The sequence below is a fragment of the Schistocerca serialis genome, chromosome 5 (assembly GCF_023864345.2).
Source record: "Schistocerca serialis cubense isolate TAMUIC-IGC-003099 chromosome 5, iqSchSeri2.2, whole genome shotgun sequence".
Classification (NCBI taxonomy): domain Eukaryota; kingdom Metazoa; phylum Arthropoda; class Insecta; order Orthoptera; family Acrididae; genus Schistocerca; species Schistocerca serialis.
The window spans coordinates 466,187,716-466,206,390 of NC_064642.1; the positions used below are offsets into that span (position 1 = coordinate 466,187,716).

The 18,675-nt window shown below is 39.1% G+C and overlaps 1 protein-coding gene, 1 long non-coding RNA gene and 1 other non-coding gene across 5 annotated transcripts in view; 2 read left to right on the forward strand and 1 right to left on the reverse strand.

The window, feature by feature from the left end:
• Nucleotides 1-17,805, forward strand: part of LOC126481448 (uncharacterized) — a 55,873-nt gene extending 38,068 nt beyond the window's left edge. The window contains exons 4-5 of the long non-coding RNA XR_007587562.1: nt 3,999-4,259; nt 17,449-17,805. This is a non-coding gene — a long non-coding RNA (uncharacterized LOC126481448). The remainder of the gene's footprint in view (nt 1-3,998; nt 4,260-17,448) is intronic.
• The window catches only part of LOC126481447 (methyl farnesoate epoxidase-like), a 248,962-nt gene that overhangs the window by 10,009 nt on the left and 220,278 nt on the right, over nt 1-18,675 (reverse strand). The window lies entirely within an intron of this gene.
• On the forward strand, nt 10,465-10,540 carry Trnat-ugu (transfer RNA threonine (anticodon UGU)). Its single transcript has one exon. It is a non-coding gene; the product is annotated as a tRNA-Thr (tRNA).

The following is an 18,675-nucleotide window of genomic DNA, read 5'->3' on the forward strand; positions in this document are numbered from 1 at the left end:
GAGGATATACTGAAGGGCAAGTTCCCTTCTCCGGAGTTCTGACAGGATGATGTTAGTGGGAAGTATCCAGATAACCTGGACGGTGTAACACTGTGCCAAGATGTGCTGGCCGTGCCCCAAGGCATGTTTAACCACAGGGTGATCCTCATTACCAACAATCACTGTCTGCCTGTGTCCATACATGTGAATGGACAGTTTCTTGCTGGTCATTCCCACATAGAAAGCTTCACAGTGTAGGCAGGTCAGTTGGTAAATCACGTGGGTGCTTTCACAAGTGGCTCTGCCTTTGATCATGTACACCTTCCGGGTTACAGGACTGGAGTAGGTGGTGGTGGGAGGGTGCACGGGACAGGTTTTACACTGGGGGTGGTTACAAGGGTAGGAGACAGAGGGTAGGGAAGGTGGTTTTGGGATTTCATAGGGATGAACCAAGAGGTTACGAAGGTTAGGTGGATGACGGAAAGACACTCTTGGTGGAGTGGGGAGGATTTCATGAAGGATGGATCTCATTTCAGGGCAGGATTTGAGGAAGTCGTATCCCTGCTGGAGAGCCACATTCAGAGTCTGATCCAGTCCCGGAAAGTATCCTGTCACAAGTGGGGCAAGAAAGTGGCATCAATGGTTACAAGGATGGTTTCTGGGGGTAACAGATTGGTAAAGGATTCCAGACGTTCGAGAAAGTGGTTGGTGGCTTTGATGAAGGATGGGAGACTGCATGTAATGGGTTGAAAGTGTTGATCTACGTAGGCAGAGAAATTTACAAAGCCAACCATCAAAGCCAATCATCCCGGCCGCCCCATTGTAGCTGGTTACCAAGCCCCCACAGAACGTATCTTGACCTACGTAGATCGACACCTTCAACCCATTACATGCAGTCTCCCATCCTTCATCAAAGACATCAACCACTTTCTCGAACGTGTGGAATCCTTACCCCACCTGTTACCCCCGGAAACCATCCTTGTAACCATTGATGCCACTTCCTTATACACAAATATTCTGCATGTCCAGGGCCTCGCTGCGATGGAGCACTTCCTTTCACGCCGATCGCCTGCCACCCTACCTAGAACCTCTTTCCTCATTACCTTAGCCAGCTTCATCCTGACTCACAACTTCTTCACTTTCGAAGGCCAGACATACCAACAATTAAAGGGAACAGCCATGGGTACCAGGATGGCCCCCTCGTATGCCAACGTGTTTATGTGTCACTTAGAGGAAGCCTTCTTGGTTACCCAGGTCTGCCAACCCAAAGTTTGGTACAGATTTATTGATGACATCTTCATGATCTGGACTCACAGTGAAGAAGAACTCCAGAATTTCCTCTCCAACCTCTACTCCTTTGGTTCATTCAGATTCACCTGGTCCTACTCCAAATCCCATGCCACTTTCCTCAACGTTGACCTCCATCTGTCCAATGGCCAGCTTCACACATCCGTCCACATCAAATCCACCAACAAGCAACAGTACCTCCATTATGACAGCTGCCACCCATTCCACATCAAACGGTCCCTTCCCTACAGCCTAGGTCTTCGTGGCAAACGAATCTGCTCCTGTCCGGAATCCCTGAACCATTACACCAACAACCTGAAAACGGCTTTCGCATCCCGCAACTATCCTCCCGACCTGGTACAGAAGCAAATAACCAGAGCCACTTCCTCATTCCCTCAAACCCAGAAACTCCCACAGAAGAGCCCCAAAAGTGACCCCCTTGTGACAGGATACTTTCCGGGACTGGATCAGACTCTGAATGTGGCTCTCCAGCAGGGATACGACTTCCTCAAATCCTGTCCTGAAATGAGATCGATCCCTCATGAAATCCTCCCCACTCCACCAAGAGTGTCTTTCCGCCATCCACCTAACCTTCGTAACCTCTTAGTTCATCCCTATGAAATCCCCAAACCACCTTCCCTACCCTCTGGCTCCTACCCTTGTAACCGCGACCGGTGTAAAACCTGTCCCATGCACCCTCCCACCACCACCTACTCCAGACCTGTAAACCGGAAGGTGTACACGATCAAACGCAGAGCCACGTGTGAAAGCACCCACATGATTTACCAACTGACCTGCCTACACTGTGAAGCTTTCTATGTGGGAATGACCAGCAAGAAACTGTCCATCGTATGTATGGACACAGGCAGACAGTGTTTGTTGGTAATGAGGATCACCCTGTGGCTAAACATGCCTTGGTGCATGGCCAGCATGTCTTGGCACAGTGTTACACCATCCGGGTTATCTGTGTTTTGATTGGTAGGAGACCGAACACCGTGTTACTACAGGAGGCCGAAAGGCACGCGTTTTAGCTCACGCAGGCTGGCGTGAGGTCTGGAACAGGACAAGGAAATTAGAATTTAGAAAAACGGACGTAGCTGGTGGAATACTTAATTTTAATCCATTAATGAAGAACGTCGGTCTTGACAGTACATGATTCAATAGCAATAGTAACTGATAATGGCGCCTTGCTAGGTCGTAGCAAATGACGTAGCTGAAGGCTATGCTAAACTATCGTCTCGGCAAATGAGGGCGTATTTTGTCAGTGAACCATCGCTAGCAAAGTTGGTTGTACAACTGGGGCGAGTGCTAGGAAGTCTCTCTAGAACTGCCGTGTGGCAGCGCTCGGTCTGCAATCACTGATAGTGGTGACACGTGGGTCTGACGTATACTAACGGACCACGGCCGATTTAAAGGCTACCACCTAGCAAGTGTGGTGTCTGGCGGTGATACCACAATCTGGATACTTCCCACTAACACCAACCTGTCAGAACTCCAGAGATGGGAACTTGCCCTTCAGCATATCCTCTCTTCACGTTACCCACCAGGCCTCAAACTCCGCTAATTTCAAGTTGCCGCCGCTCATACCGCACCTGTCATTCAACAACATCTTTGCCTCTGTACTTCCTCCTCGACTGACATCTCTCCCCAAACTCTTTGCCTTTACAAATGTCTGCTTGTGTCTGTATATGTGCGGATGGATATGTGTGTGTGTGCGAGTGTATACCTATCCTTTTTTCCCCCTAAGGTAAGTCCTTCCGCTCCTGGGTTTGGAATGACTCCTTACCCTCTCCCTTAAAACCCACATCCTTTCGTCTTTCCCTCTCCTTCCCTCTTTCCTGACGAAGCAACCGTTGGTTGCAAAAGCTTGAATTTTGTGTGTGTGTTTGTGTTTGTTTGTGTGTCTATCAACATGCCAACGCTTTCGTTTGGTAAGTTACTTCATCTTTGTTTTTTATATACAAGTAACCTAAGTTTGTTTAAACGCTATCAACAGATTTCATTCCCTTTTACTGTCTGATAGATGTTTTGCATGAACAAGTAACTGGTTATTGGGCATTCAGATTGTCTAAAATGAAGATCAAATAAAATGGTGAAACATGTTCACCTAAAAACAAACATATGAAATTGAGATCTATCAATAATTAAGTTATTAATTAAAAATTTATTATGCCTTGTTTGAATGTTGTCATGTTGACTGCCTGTTCCTGCAGTGAATGCAGTTGTTGTATCCTTCAAGCATTTACTGTTCAAATGTAAAAGTTTACCTGAAGATGGCTGAAATATCATGTGATGTGCACTGTTACTATTCCCAGTGGAAAAACACTCCAGACTGCATGACACACTAAGTTTCCATGGGGTAAGGGCTGATTTAAGGCCCAAGTGACACAAGCCATCAGTTGGGGCCCAAGATAAGATGGGCACCAGAGGTGCCACAGTTGTAAGATTCCTACATATGACATACCACAATTAGTACTGGCCTCTTGGGGTGCCAGTCTTAGAGGGGCATCAAGGACACCCAATATTGCAAGATTTGTATGCAATGTGTAACACAATTAGTAGTGAAAACTGACACAGCTGAAAGTGTACAAAGGAAAACTGGGAGGAGGAACACTAAATGACAAGTTGTTTGTGTGAAAAATGTTCTTAAATCACTCCTGTATGGTAAGGATCAATGTGTGAAAAGTTAAGTAAGTCAAATAATGTTTTTAATTTAGTTTTCTTATTTTCAGATTCACAGTCACAATGTACATTACCTGAACAAAAATAGCTCGATGTCTATGACACTAATGTGGGATGTGCCCAACCTTTGCTTTTTTGGAGGCTTGAGTTCTGCTGGGGACTCTTTTAATGAGACGTCTGAGTGTCTTTTGAATAATGGCAGCCCATTCTCTCTCAAGAGCCAAAACCAAAGAAGGTAGTTGGATGTTGTGGTCTGCAGCGAATCAACAATCCAACTCATCCCAAAGGTGTTCCAGTTCCAACCAGTGCAGGTCAGGACTCTTTATGTAACAGTCCACTTCTGGAATACTGCTGTCCGCAAAACATTGCCTCATGCATGCTGGTCTATGACAGGGTGCACTGTCATGCTGATAAGAATAATCATTGTCTTCAGACTGCTCTCCTGCTGTACATAATGCACAACATTGTAAAATATATTCATATTCTTTCACATTTACCATTCCCTTAAACACAATAAAGGGGCACATCCTAACCAAAAAACACTGTCTCCTCCACACTTCACTGTTGCCACCTCACATGAATGCAGGTAATATTCTCCAGGCATTTGCCAAATCCAAACCCACTGGATTGTCACATGGTAGTCCTATAGCATGTTCATTACTACAAATCACTTGTTTCCAGTCATCCATTGTCTAGTGGTCTCACTATTCAATCACCTAAAGTACTGTTTAATACTGTCTACAGAAATGTGTGGCTTATGAAGAGCTACTCCAGAGTTGCCCCCAACTTTGTAACTCCCAATGCACAGTTATTGTTGTAGCTAGATAACTGGAACCGCTTTGGAACTCACAAGTGATTCGTCCTGCTGATTTCATGTGACGCTTTAGTTGACTCCCTGAAATGCTCAATAGTCCATGTCTGTTAGTACAAGAGGCCTGCCCTGGTCTTGGTTTAGCTGTAGTTATTCCTTTGCATTTGCACTTCACAATTACATCTCCAACAGTTGAATTAGGCAGCAGTAGAAGGGATGAAACATCCTTGATGTAATTGTTACCAATGACTTCTCTGCCTTCAAAGTCACTGAGGACTCCTGACCAACCCATTCTGGTGTTATTGCCTGTTACTGACAACACAATACTCCCTTCCATCTTTTATATTGGTGAGCCCATCTCTGGTTATATCTAGTGGCCAATTCCACACACATTTGATCAGCTGGTGTATTTTCTGAAGGTCAAAACCATCTTGTCCATCATAGGCTATTTAATTTCCAGGAACAAGTACAATATTTTTATTTCAGCATTTGTGTTATGTACAAATTCATTGTGGCTTGTGATTTTTTTCAGTTGCAACTGTAACGGCCAACATAACAAACATCAAAATTCGATATTATGTATGCATATACAAGTGGACACATGCTGCAACTTCCTTTATTCTAAATATATTCTGAAGTAAGATTTCAGCTTGTTCCAATAAATGAAATTGTGTATGGTAGACAACAAGGTTTTGACGCTGAAATCAGTCATCTTATGATGAACATGAGCAGAATACTACTCTGATTGGGAAAACTTGTGATTTATCAAATGACATACTTCTGTCCCTCTAAACTCTTCACCTGTTTTTCCCATACTCTCTTCTCCAAAATATGTTCTTTGTTCCATCATTAGCTACTTTAATATATCACTGATATTAAATATGTTCTTTGTTTCATTATTTGCTACTTTACTATTTCACTGATATTATCTCTGGTTTGTGTTCATGCACCTGTTCTGTTTTATGGCAATTTGTGCCTTCTGGGATGGCATTTTCTTTTATTAACAGTTTTCAAAAGAGCTTCGCTTTGTTATACTTTGTAATTATGCCACCGCTCTGAGACTAGTAACATGTGTGGCAAAGATGCTCAACATGTCTTGGAGAGGGAAAATAGGTAGACAGGTCTGCAGGGGTAAGACATATGCTGTTCACATCCATGCTGCATTCACAAGTTCCCAACCCACATCTACAAGTCTTTTATCCAGATCTGTTGATACTGAAATTCTGTAAATGGCTTTAACCTGTTCAGCAAGCCAGGGCTCTTACAGTAGGCTTGTGCTTGACCTAAACTTCCATCCAGTGAAGTTGGACCTTTCAATTTACATTGCATGAAGTGAGCAGGTATAGGACAATCATGATGATCTTTTAATATAACATAACCCATCACATTTATGATACATTCTGTAATTTACAGTTAGCTGTCATAATTACTGAACATGTTTTTTTGAAATATTCTCGGAAGTTTGCCAAAACATTGGGAGTCAGATGACATTGTGTTAAAAGTTTTCATTACATCTTGCATGCTATTGAATGTTAGTAATATAGTTCATTTGCAAAATTTGTGTTAATTCATTATAAAATATAGATACAATGACATTAATGTGCTACAATTCTCAAAGTATTAAGTGTTGCAATGTGGATTTGTAAAATAATTTGAGAGAAATGGTGATAGATTCACTGATTTTACATTACTCTGCAAACTACTGTGAAGTGTAAAGCAAATGGTAGTTCCCATTCTACCAGCTGTTAGGACATCTTCCCATTCCATTCACATATGGAGCGCAGGAAGAATAATTCCTTAAATGCCTTTGTGTGCGCTGTAATTAGTCTAAACTCATTCTCATGATCACTATGGGAGTAACATGTTGGGGGGAGCGGGAGTAGTACACTCCTAGATGTATCATTTAAGGTGGGTCCTAGAAATTTTGTAAAAATTGTCTACAGGATAGTTTGTAACTGTCTTCAAATGTCTACAAATTCAGTTCTTTCAGCGTGTTCATGACACTCTCCCACAAGCCAAAAAAATCTATGACCATTTGTGCTGCTGTTCTTTCTATTTATTCAATATCCCCATTAGCCATACTTGCTATGGGTCCCACACACTTCAGCAATATTCTAGAATGGTTAACATGAGTGTTTTGTGTGCAGTCTCATTTGTAGACTGATTGCATTTCCCTAACATCTTATCTGTGACCACAGTCTGCCTGCTGCTTTACCCTACAACTGAGCCTGTATGATTATTTATTTATTTATTTATTTAGCAGCTCTGTATGTATATACAATAATCAGATCTAAGTAGATATTTGCATTGTCAGTTTAACACAATAATAATCACACACAAAGGGGTACCCATGAGAAACTGAAGTTTTTTTTTAACTTATTTATTCACATTTTGAGAACAAACCTTCAATCCCCTTTAAACTATTCTCTACTTGCACTAATACGCTTGTCTAGTCTTTTATACCATTTTTCAAAAGATTGTTTAAATTCATCTTTTGTGGTGCTTAACAGTACTTCTGTAGTTTTCTTCTTCGCCTTAGCAACATCAGCAAAATGCTTTTCTTTCATGTCTCTATTCATTCTAGGGAACAAACAAAAGTCACATGGGGCAAGGTCAGTTGAGCAAGAGGTGTGAGCAACAGGGATCACACCATTTTTGGTCAAAAATGGTGTGACCAGGGCTATTGTCATGATGTAAAAACCAGTCACCCAACTGTCCCAAATCAGGCCATTTCTGCCATGCACTGTTGTGCAAGTTTTTCAAAAGTTGCAAGTAGAAAGCAATATTGACTGTCTGACCCTGCAGAATGAACTCTGAATGGACAACTCCTCTCACCCTGAAGTAACAAATCAGCACTGTCTTAATGTATGATGTCGCATAAAGAGCTTTCTTGGGGCGAGATGAACTTGAAGTCTTCCACTGGCTTGACTGTTGCTTTGATTTAGGATCATGAGCATAGCACCCAGTTTCATCACCTGAGATAATTTTTGAAAAAGAGTTCTGATCATTTTGGGACTCTTCTTTTAAAGTACAACATGCTTTCACATGACCTTACTTTTGTTCAGCAGTCAGTAGTCATGGCTTGAATTTGGCAGCCACCCTTTCCATTACCAAATCTTCTGTCACAATTTGCTGTTCTGAACTCCAAGTCACTCCCAACACAATAGCTCCAAAATTTCTTTAATGGTCTGCTGTCAATCTTTGTTGATGATTTCACAAGTGTTTTAAACATTTTATCTGTTTGGGCCATGGAAGGATAACCAGAATGAGACTTGTGATCAACTGACATTTCAAATTTTTGAAACAGAAAAACCTCTCAAGTATGTTTTCACCATACCCTAGTCCTTGTATGCCATTTTCATCATTTCAGTTTTTTGTTCCACTTTTTCTGAGCAAAAAGCAGAATTTCACTGCCACATGTTGTTCACAAAAATCCGCCATTGCAAAACTTACAATCACACAAAACACTTTTAAAGACACTGTCTATTCTGTTCAGTTGCTCTTCCAGGTTTTTTGCTGTCTCTGACAGAATGACAGTGTCATCAGCAAACCTGAAAATTTTTATTTCTTCTCCATGGACTTTAATTCATACTCCAATTTTTTTTTGTTTTCTTTACTTTTTATATATTACATTACACTATCCTACATGGTGTTCAATAAAACACACTGAACACATTGGATAGTGATACTTGTTTCTAAAAGCAAATGTAGCACTATTTTATAATGCCACTTGATACCCTTCTGTATCATTGTGGCATATGACAGCATCTGGTCACTTCTGTTGATGCCAGTTTTTTCCGTTATTATATGTTAGTATCACCACAGGTTTGGTTTCAGGGGACAAGCATGATGTGTAGTATCTAAGCTTGATCACAGAATAGGTGCGTGTTTTGTTGATAGCATCCTAACATCATGAATATCCCTATATTTTAGCACCACAGTAACATTTTCATCTTCATGTGCTATCATTTCACCTTTCTCCAATGGGTACAATATGCAAAATGGAACATAACTTTTTCATTGTACCATGCTGTTCCAATGACATACATTTGCCAATTCATTGCTCATGAAGAAGTTGTCAACAAACAATGCTCGTCCTTCATTTAGCACTTTAGCTGCAAGGTCAATGCAGAAATTTTTGTCTATGCCAACTACCTTCCTTCTACTGGTATGTCATCCAGAATAAACTTTGGCAGATCATGTACACCGTTCAGTGGATCACAGTTTAAAAGTTTAATCCATACTTACATGATTTTGTTGGTATGTATAGCCTAAACCTTAGTCGCCCCCTCCGAGGAACCATTGTTTTGTCAACTACAGTATCTTTAGCTGGTGAAAAGATGTTTTGATAATTGTCTGTCAATATCTTTAGTAATAGTAAAACTTTCCAAGTCTGCTACTCTCATCTATGATTTTGTTATTTGTGAAATGCAGGTTGGTAACAGTAATTCAAAATGACTATGGGAAATCCTGCTGCACAGAAATGTAAAGCTGTAAATGTCTGTTGACCAACATCTAACAAACAGTGTCTGTACTAGACATATCCAAATCATCAGCCTGAGGAAAGTTTGTAATTTCCTCAGGTGAGGCAGGTTTCCATCTGTTCAGTTGAGCACGTTCAGTCATTTAATGTTGATGAAATTTTTGTTCTGCATATCTATTAGTGTCTGTGACTAAAAGGCTTATTAGTCATCCAAGAATAGTAAAAGCACTTCACTTGTGCTAATATCAGATGGAAAATCCGTCAGAAGCAAATCTTTTCTGGTGAAGGGAAATGACTGTTACCTGTTAGTGAATTCGTTCCACTGTATGTTGTCCAATGAATCTTCAACAGAGTGCAGCTTCTCTTCTTCATCTGCAGCAAGTTCTTCCAAAATGTCATCAGGATCTTCACTTGCTCATGATTCCTCTGTATTGGGGTTTGAACTCAATGAAATTCTATTTATCATTTTTCGTCTAAAATGCACTGCTTGGTCATCACTGCTCTCCTCACTTACACTGATTCTTTTATGCCACCAAGGAATATTTTGAGGACAAAAATACCACTGACATATGTCTCAAACACAGTATGCTTCTTGACTCAGTGACAGATCTGGGATAAATGCAGTGAGACCACAGGTAGTCCTCTAGCTGAAGTGCTTATCACTTTCCCCATTTTAGAAGTAAACATTTTGTTCTTTGTAATGGGTCAAAGACCATATTGCAGTAAATCACTGGTAGTGGACACCATGTGGGGTAGTGTAATGTAATATATAAGTAGTAAAGGAAACAAAAAATTTGGAGTATGAATTACAATCCACGGAGAAGAAATAAAAACTTTGAGGTTTGCTGATGACATTGTAATTTTGTCAGAGAGAGCAAAGAACCTGGAAGAGCAGCTGAATGGAATGGATAGTGTGTTAAAGGAGGATATAAGGTGAACATCTACAAAAGCAAACTGAGGATAATGGAATGGACATGTCTGTAATAACAGACACCATATCCATATAAGTACATATTTCTGGCAATACCGACCATGACCTTCTTCTGTGTGGATGCACAGATATTACCCGAACTCTTACAGGACTTGGTAAGAATGTCTTCCACAAGTAATGAGTGTGTTGGGTAGGGACACTACGAATGTAATGTGTGGACATATAAGGCGAGAATGTGGGTCTCGGGGGAGGCATGTGTGTGCTAGTCCCTGCAGTCGCACTATCCTCTGTGCCCTCGGTGGCTCAGATGGATAGAGCATCTGCCATGTAAGCAGGGGGATCCCGGGTTCGAGTCCCGGTTGGGGCACACATTTTCATGTGTCCCTGTTGATATATATCAACGCCCGTCAGCAGCTGAAGATATTAATATATAATTCTAATAATTAATATTGGTTGATTAATTGATGTTTTAGAGAATTTGATTAAATGAATCAAAAATTTCTCAAAATTCTCACCAGTTATCCACCCTCCGTCATGACAGCAGAACTCTGATCCTGGAGGAGCACCAACTTCCATTAACTCATGCACTCTTTTTCTAGAGAACACTTATAACACAACAAATTGTCACTAATGTTCCCCTTCTGTCAACATGAACTTTGAAACTTGTTTCTGTCCATTATCGGAAATTTTCTTTTCTGGTTTCTGGGCTGTGCTCCCTCCAGTGTCTCAGTATCATAAATGCTTTCAGGACCAAAGGCATGTTTGTCAAAAACTGTACTTAAATTATCGAAGAACTCCTTCACTGTTATTTTGTTAAAAGCAGTTGCTCTTCCTGGGCTTGTAGCTTGTGGAGTTCACAGCAATAATTGTTTCCTCTGCTGCATGAAACCATAGAGCTAGTTATAACTTGCTGCTTTATTATCTTAGCAGCTGGTTTCCTGGTACATTGTAAATATTGGATTAGATACATTGTTAGCATTAAAGTCAATTTCCTTATCACATCTTACATCTTCAGCATATCTTTCCATTGTCTTTCTGTCCAAATTGAAATTTGAGGTTTCCATAAAAAAAGCATTCTGACAAAAAGAAATAGAATATCATTAAAACTAAAGTGAAGTCAAAGTATTTGTTGGGTCAAAGCTCCCTGACATAACCTCTGAATAAAATTCCAATATAAGCAATAATATATTTTGAAATATTTACAAAATTATTATATGAAACTACAGAGAAATAAATTGCATTTAATCCCATCCTGGTTAATATTAGTTTGACTTACAGGTACCTACAGGTTTCCAAGTCAAATGAGAAATATCCAGTTTATTCACAGTAAACGAATAAACATTAGCTGTTGCTATACCATTCCACAAAATAGTTCCTTTTCAAAGGTAATCTCAATATTTACCACCAGAAAGTACCATATTTTTCTGTTCCAAAGTTGATAAAACTAGGGAGGGTCAAACCTGCCGTATGGTCAAGCATCCCTACCTTCCCTAAACAGTTGTATAGTTTTATTGCCGTATAAGCACTACTTCTTTGTAGTATAGTTGTGTTGTGTCCTGGAACTCTTAACTTATACTATTTGATGGCCTATGGTTATCTGTTCTTCTTGCATTAGCCATTATCCTGATGGTTATTTTTTGCAGTTTGAAAATTTTTTGCATCACTCTATTGACCCCATAATTCTATTCCACAAGTCATGACAGTATTAAAATATACAAAGGGCATTCAAAAAGTTTTGCACAATAGTCACTAATTTTTTTTATTTTTTGCAGGAGGAGAATGAAATTTATTGTGAAGATATTGGAAACATTTAGCTATACATTGAGCCTATTCAATGTAACCTCCATAAGCTGTGATGCACCTGGCCCAATGTTCTTTCTGTGATGTAAACGCACTTTGGTAAAATTCTGACACAGGAAATAAGGTCTTTCTCACTATCAAATGTTTTACCATGCTGGTGAGCCTTCAGATGACCAAAGAGCTAAAAATCAGATGGAGCCAAGTCCGGACTGTAGGGAGGATGAGGAACACTTTTCTAACCCATGTTCCTGATTTTCTCCTGTGTCATAAGAACTGTTTGCGGTTTGGCATTGTCATGGTGTAGTCTAATGAGCTGACCCTGAAGCTGTGGTCTGTGGGTCTTGATGGTACATCCCAGTTTGTCCAGTGTCAAACAGTAATGGTTCTGGTTAATTGTGGAGCCAGGTTCCAATATTCACATCACTCACTGCTGTCAATGGTCTCCCGCATCGTGGATTGTCCAGTTGAGAGAAATCGCCTTCTTTAAACCTCTGCAACCACCACTGGATACTATTGCCATCCACTGTGTCCTCACCACAAACAGGGAGCAACTTCCTGTGAATCGATGTGGCAGAGTCATCACCGGTCTTGAAGAAGAACTCCATCACTGACCGTTGTTGCAACCTGACACCTACTTCACGATCCATTATGGCTCACCCTTAAATAAAAGAAAATACTTCTTTGTAACAACTTATAGCTAAATGTTCCACGTATGTTCACAAAAAATTTCATTCTCCTCCTGTAAAAAATAAAAAATTAGAGATGACTGTGCAAAACTTTTTGAACGCCCTTTGTAAGAAATACACTATTCACATAGCATCATCTGTTACCAGTGGTTTAATATTTATGAAAGCAAGTGTAGTTGAACTTAGTTTGCTTGTGAGGGTAGCAGCAAGGTCTTTCCATTGTAAACAGTTGTCTGCAAAGAGCCTTAAGAACTTTATGTTCTGAAATAAATTCATTTCCAGTTCTTGTATGTGTGATGATTCTTCTATACTCCTTCTAGTATTGTTACTAAATAGTACTGTGTTAGTCTTCTCTTCATTGAGAACTAGCCTATTGGTTCCTAGATACTAAGTGATAGACTCAAGTATGAATTTGCTTTTTGTTATGGTATTGCGTAAATTTATACCAATTGTTATGCTGACGGTATCAACTGCAAGAAACATCCCTTCAGTGTTCAGAGATGTAAACAACGGGGGTCCTAAAATATGCCTTGTGGTACACTATGACTTATTTATTGAAATTCTGGTAAATATTTCTTTCATTCAACATGTATTTCCAGTGTTTGTTTCTTAATTTGCACATACATTTTAGTGACACTGAGAGGTGTTCCTCTGATCCCTTAGTGGTCAAGTTTCCTTATTAAGATATCACAGTCAACTAGGTTGAAAGCTTTCAATAATTCACGAAATACACTAAGAGGATTTTGGCCTTGATCTAATCCCTCTGAGATTATATTTATACTGTAAAATTCTGGTGAAACTGTTGATTTTCCATTCTGGAATCCAAATCGAATATCATTTGGATATGTCTTTCAAAATATGACATAAATCTGATGTACATTATTTTTTTCAGTAACTTTTGAGGAAATGGGCAGTAGGCTAACTCGCCTGCAGTTTCTGGAGAACAGTGGATCTCCTGTTTTCTATAATGATAAAATTCTGGTTATTTTATTCTAGTTGGAAAATTATTTTATTCTATCCATAAAACTACCTTCTATCAGACATGAATTAACTAGGTGGCCAAGTGGTTTAGCCATTTCATTTTTCACTAACTTTAAAATTTTATTTGAATGCCCATTTATGTCAGTGGAGGTTTTATTACCAAATTTCTTTAATCCCTTTTGTTATCTATCGCTCTGTTGTAGGATACAAATAGCATGAGTTAATGGTGTAGTCTTGCTTATTTTTAAGTGTCTGTAGGGCTTTCAGAGGATCACTTTTGATATTTTGTGTAAGTCTTTGGTACACATTGGTAAAATATTTACTGAAAGAGCTACTAACAGCTAAAATATATTCTATTATTCTACTGTTTACTTTAAGCTTTAGAAGTTTGCTATTATTGTCTGACAATTTTCCTACTTGTTTGTTAATTGTCTTCCATATGCTCCTGACCATGTTCAGTGACTAGGCAATCATGTTTCCCAAAAAATAAAAAAAATATTTTGCTTTCTGATACTTCAGGTGTCTTATTGTAAACTTTTCTGTAAGCATTATAATATTTGTCAAAATGGTGTGGTATGTATGGATCTTTGCTAATAGAATAAATATGTTTTAGTTTTTTACAGGACACAAGTAAATCCGTTGCCAACAGTGGCACATGCCCTCCCTTCTTCACTTCCTTGTTTTACTCAGTAGGCACTCTTCTATAGATTTTAAGTAAATATAGAGTAAAACATTGTATCTCTCATTGATATTGTCAGAAAGGTTCAATTTTGGCCAGTTTTCATTTTCCACTTCTTTCTTTAGAAATTGTGTGTTACATATGTCAATGTCTGTAAGAAGCCAGTAGGCCTAGTGAGTATCAACCTTCACAGCATCATTTATGGTTACTGACTGTAAAAAATGGTGGTCTGATATTTAATTTATCAGACATCCATACATATTGGGTTCAACATTTGTAGCTATAAAATTCTTGTTTATTCTAGTAATGTGTGAAAACCATGTGTTCTAAGTAGAGCATGAAACTCTATTTTGAGTCCTGTGTAAGATAAAGAGATAATATTGATGTCCCCAGATAAAATTAAGGTACATTACTTTTCCCAGTATGACAGTATGAATGTACACTATCCATGTTTTGTACAAATCCACTGAAATTCTCTCTTGATGCCCTATACACAGATACTATAATATAAGTTACATTTTGCAGTCCAATTTTTGTACTACCATTTCTTATCACTATAGATTCTTACACCCAGGTATTTGTATGAGTCAACTGAATCAAACTGTGATCATTTATATTGTAGTCACAGAATACTACATTTTGTTCTGTTTTGCGCAGTGCATAAGTTTACATTTATGTTTAACACAAGTTGCTAATCTTTTCACCACTCTGAAATCTTATCAAGATATGGTAGAACATTTATACAGTATATTCTGAGAGTACACCATCAGCAAAAAGTCTGCAGTTACTATTAATGTTATCCACAATATGTATAATATGAACAGCAAGAGTCACAACAAATGTCCATGTGGCACACCTGAAATTACTTCTACATTTTTCAATGGCTCTTCATCGAAGATAATACGCTGTGCCCTGCCAACTGAGAATCTTTAGCCCAGTCACAATCTTATTTGGTGCCTCATATGTTTGTACTTTCGATAATAAGTGTAGAGTGCCTTAATCCATGGCTTTCAGGATTCCATGGCAGAAAAACATAAGTTAGATTTCACATGATCAACATTTCCGGAATGCATGTTGGCTGGCATGGAGGAAATCATTATGTTTGAGATACCTCATTACATTTGAGCTCTGAGTACAGTATAAGATTTTATAACAAATGGATGTTAATGATACTGCCTTTCCTGTAGATGTGTGTGACCTGTACTTTTTTCCAACCACCGGACACATTTTTTTGTTGCACACTTCTTCAGTACATTATGGTTCAAGAGATGCTAACTCAGCCAGAAATTTAGTATAAAATCTGTCTGGGAGAACATAAACCACAAAATATAATTATGGCAGTGACGGTCTATCATCCCTTCAGTGCAGATGCATACCATGCTCGAATTCTTAAAGGAATTGTAAGATACTGTGAGTAATGAGGCTAATGAGCAGGAACACTACATCAATAGTGTGTGGTATAAGTTCAGAATTTGGGCTTAATGGATGAAGTGTTAGGGTAGTCCGTGCATCTATTGTGACCACTGTGACCAGATGGTGCACTGTACAGCACATCTGCCTAATAAGTCAGTTCACCGCCAGTGGCTGCTTGGCATGGACATTTCTTGTGAATAGCTACTCTGTAGACAAAACATGGCTAACTCCTACAGAAAGTCAGACATTGAGATCAGCTTCAATACTGGATTCATGCAACCCAAAGCTTTGAAAATCAAATGGTTTGTATGGGAAGGTCCACAGGACCTGACAGGCATCCACCTATTATGAATAGCATGGTTTACCTTAAAATGATCGACAACAGAGAAGGTGATAAAATTGTATGTGACCATAAGAATGGGCTAAAATTCAACCATTGGATCTTTTGACCACAAGATTCTATTAAATGAATTAGAAGCATTTGGAATAAGAGGGGTAGCTAATGATGAGTTTCGATCATACCTAACAGATAGGGTACAAAGAGTAGACATAACACATACTTCAAATAGATCCAAACATTTAGTAAAACACTTATCAGAAACAAATTGCATTAACATAGGGGTTCTGCAAGGTAGCATATTAGGACCAATACTATTCCTGATCTACATCAATGACTGACTTTCCCAGTAGTGTTACCCATGGTGAAAAAATTCTCTTCGCTGATGACAGCAGTATTATAGTCACTGAGAAAACAAGAGAACTCCTTGCAGAGAAAGCAAATGAAACTCTCAAGGAAGTTTATGATCAGTCAATAAGCAATAAAGTGACGTAAAACATAAAGAAAACTAATGCCATGAATTTCAGTTTGAAGAGGAAAAATGACAAGGTTAAATTAAATGTAGATGGCACCTCTATAGACTGTGTAACAAATGCAAAATTTCTAGGAATGAATATTGATTCTCAGCTGAAGTGGTGCGAACACACAAACCTAATTGCAAACAGAATGTCATCAGCATGTTATGCCCTTAGAATCCTATCATCAGTGTGTAACATGCAGTGTCTTTTAGATACATACTATTCATTCATAGACTCAGTTCTTAGCTATGGAATTCTCTTTTGGGGAATAAATGCACAAAATTTGAAAACAATTTTCAAACTTCAGAAAAGAGCCATAAGAATAATAACTAAAAATTGTAGTCAAGCTCATTGTAAAGGGCTGTTCAAAACACTGTGGATTTCAAGTTCCCCATGTGAACACATTTACCAGTCAGTTGTACACATCAAACTAACATTGGTAATTACTGCCGAAACAGCTCTGTCCATGACCATGGAACAAGAGCTAGACTCAGCTCACATTCAACAAGAAAAAATAAACATAAAACTCAAAACAGCATTTTCTACCAAGGAATAAAACTGTACAGTAAATCACCAAAAGAGTTCAAGGAAATTACAAAAATACACTTACTTAAAAAGGCAGCTAAAAAGTGCTTGTTATGCAATCCATTTTTTACATTGAAGAAGTACTTAGATAAAACAGAGTAGGGGTTTGGTAAAAAAGTTATATAAATAAATAACAATAATGACTGTAAAACATCCAATATTCCACATAACACCTTCACACTATGTTTTTTCCTTGTTTTTTTCCTTTTCTAGAAATACTTACCCCCAAGCTAAGCGTAGCACAATACTAACACTTGTTCCTCTTTCTGAGCTCAGCGTCTCACTCATTGTAGAGGGATGCTGACTCAGTTTTTCAGGATACTGAATGGGAAGCTGCGGTATAGAAAATGGCCCAACGACCACCAGTGTGTGTGTGTGTGTGTGTGTGTGTGTGTGTGTGTGTGTGTGAGTAGTGAGTGAAGTATTATGAAACAATGTGTGTATAGTATGTGCAGTGACTGATAGTGAGATATTAGTGAACAGTGTGGAATTACATTATTTAATAAGTTATTTGCAAAAAAGTATTGTATACCTGGAGTAAATCTAATGATTGTCTCTAACTAGAAGTCTGTAAATGTATGTGTATACAAATTAGCTTATTTTAAAGTGATCCAAACTTGTAAATCCTTTGACATGTCCTACATCCTTGTAAAAAGAGATCTATGGATGAATAAATCTACTACTACTACTATTCTGATGGTGATGTGGGGATGATGTCAGTCAATCCAGATTCTGCATCAGCAGAGTTTTTGAGTTTCTCTTCAAGGTTCCAGGTGACACTGCGATCAATGCTTCAAACTGTGTGGACATATACTCAGCCATGTCACCGAAAAATGGACCTCTTTTAAGACATGCCCCACTGTCAGTGGCATGAGGCTGGTTGAGACTGAGTTTACATGGGATGTCCCATCTTATCTCCTTATTGGTGGTTGTAGAGTGACAACTATTTATGACATGCAGTCAAACACCTGCTCAGGTTGTGTCAAGGAGGGCCTTGTAGACTTGGAGTGTATCTAAAGGATGATAATTCTAGTACCAATGGGCAAAGCTGTACCTACACCCTTGACAGAATCCATGTGTCCTATGTACACTGCGACCTTCCAGAAGGATTCCCTCTTGCACGTACCCAGTATCAAATGAGAGATGATTCCATGGCACAGTCAGCACAGGTGGATGACAATGTGTTGAAGACATAAGCCGGAGAAACCCCTGGTGAGCAGCTACAATAGAAGTCTGATGTCACAGGAATGGAAACAAATATGGAAATCAGCAGGCAGGTGGTACCAACAGCTGCTTTTGTTCCCAACTTTCAGGACAATGTGGCTTCCAAACAGCATTAAGATTTGAATATGGGTGCATGACAACACAAACAAAGGTCACCAAAATGGTGAAAGAAAAGATGTTGCACACCCTCATATGACTGCTTTCTTCATGAATGAACACACAGACAATGACAATGCCACAGTAGAGAGTGCCGGGGTCTCCAACGATGATTGACATTAC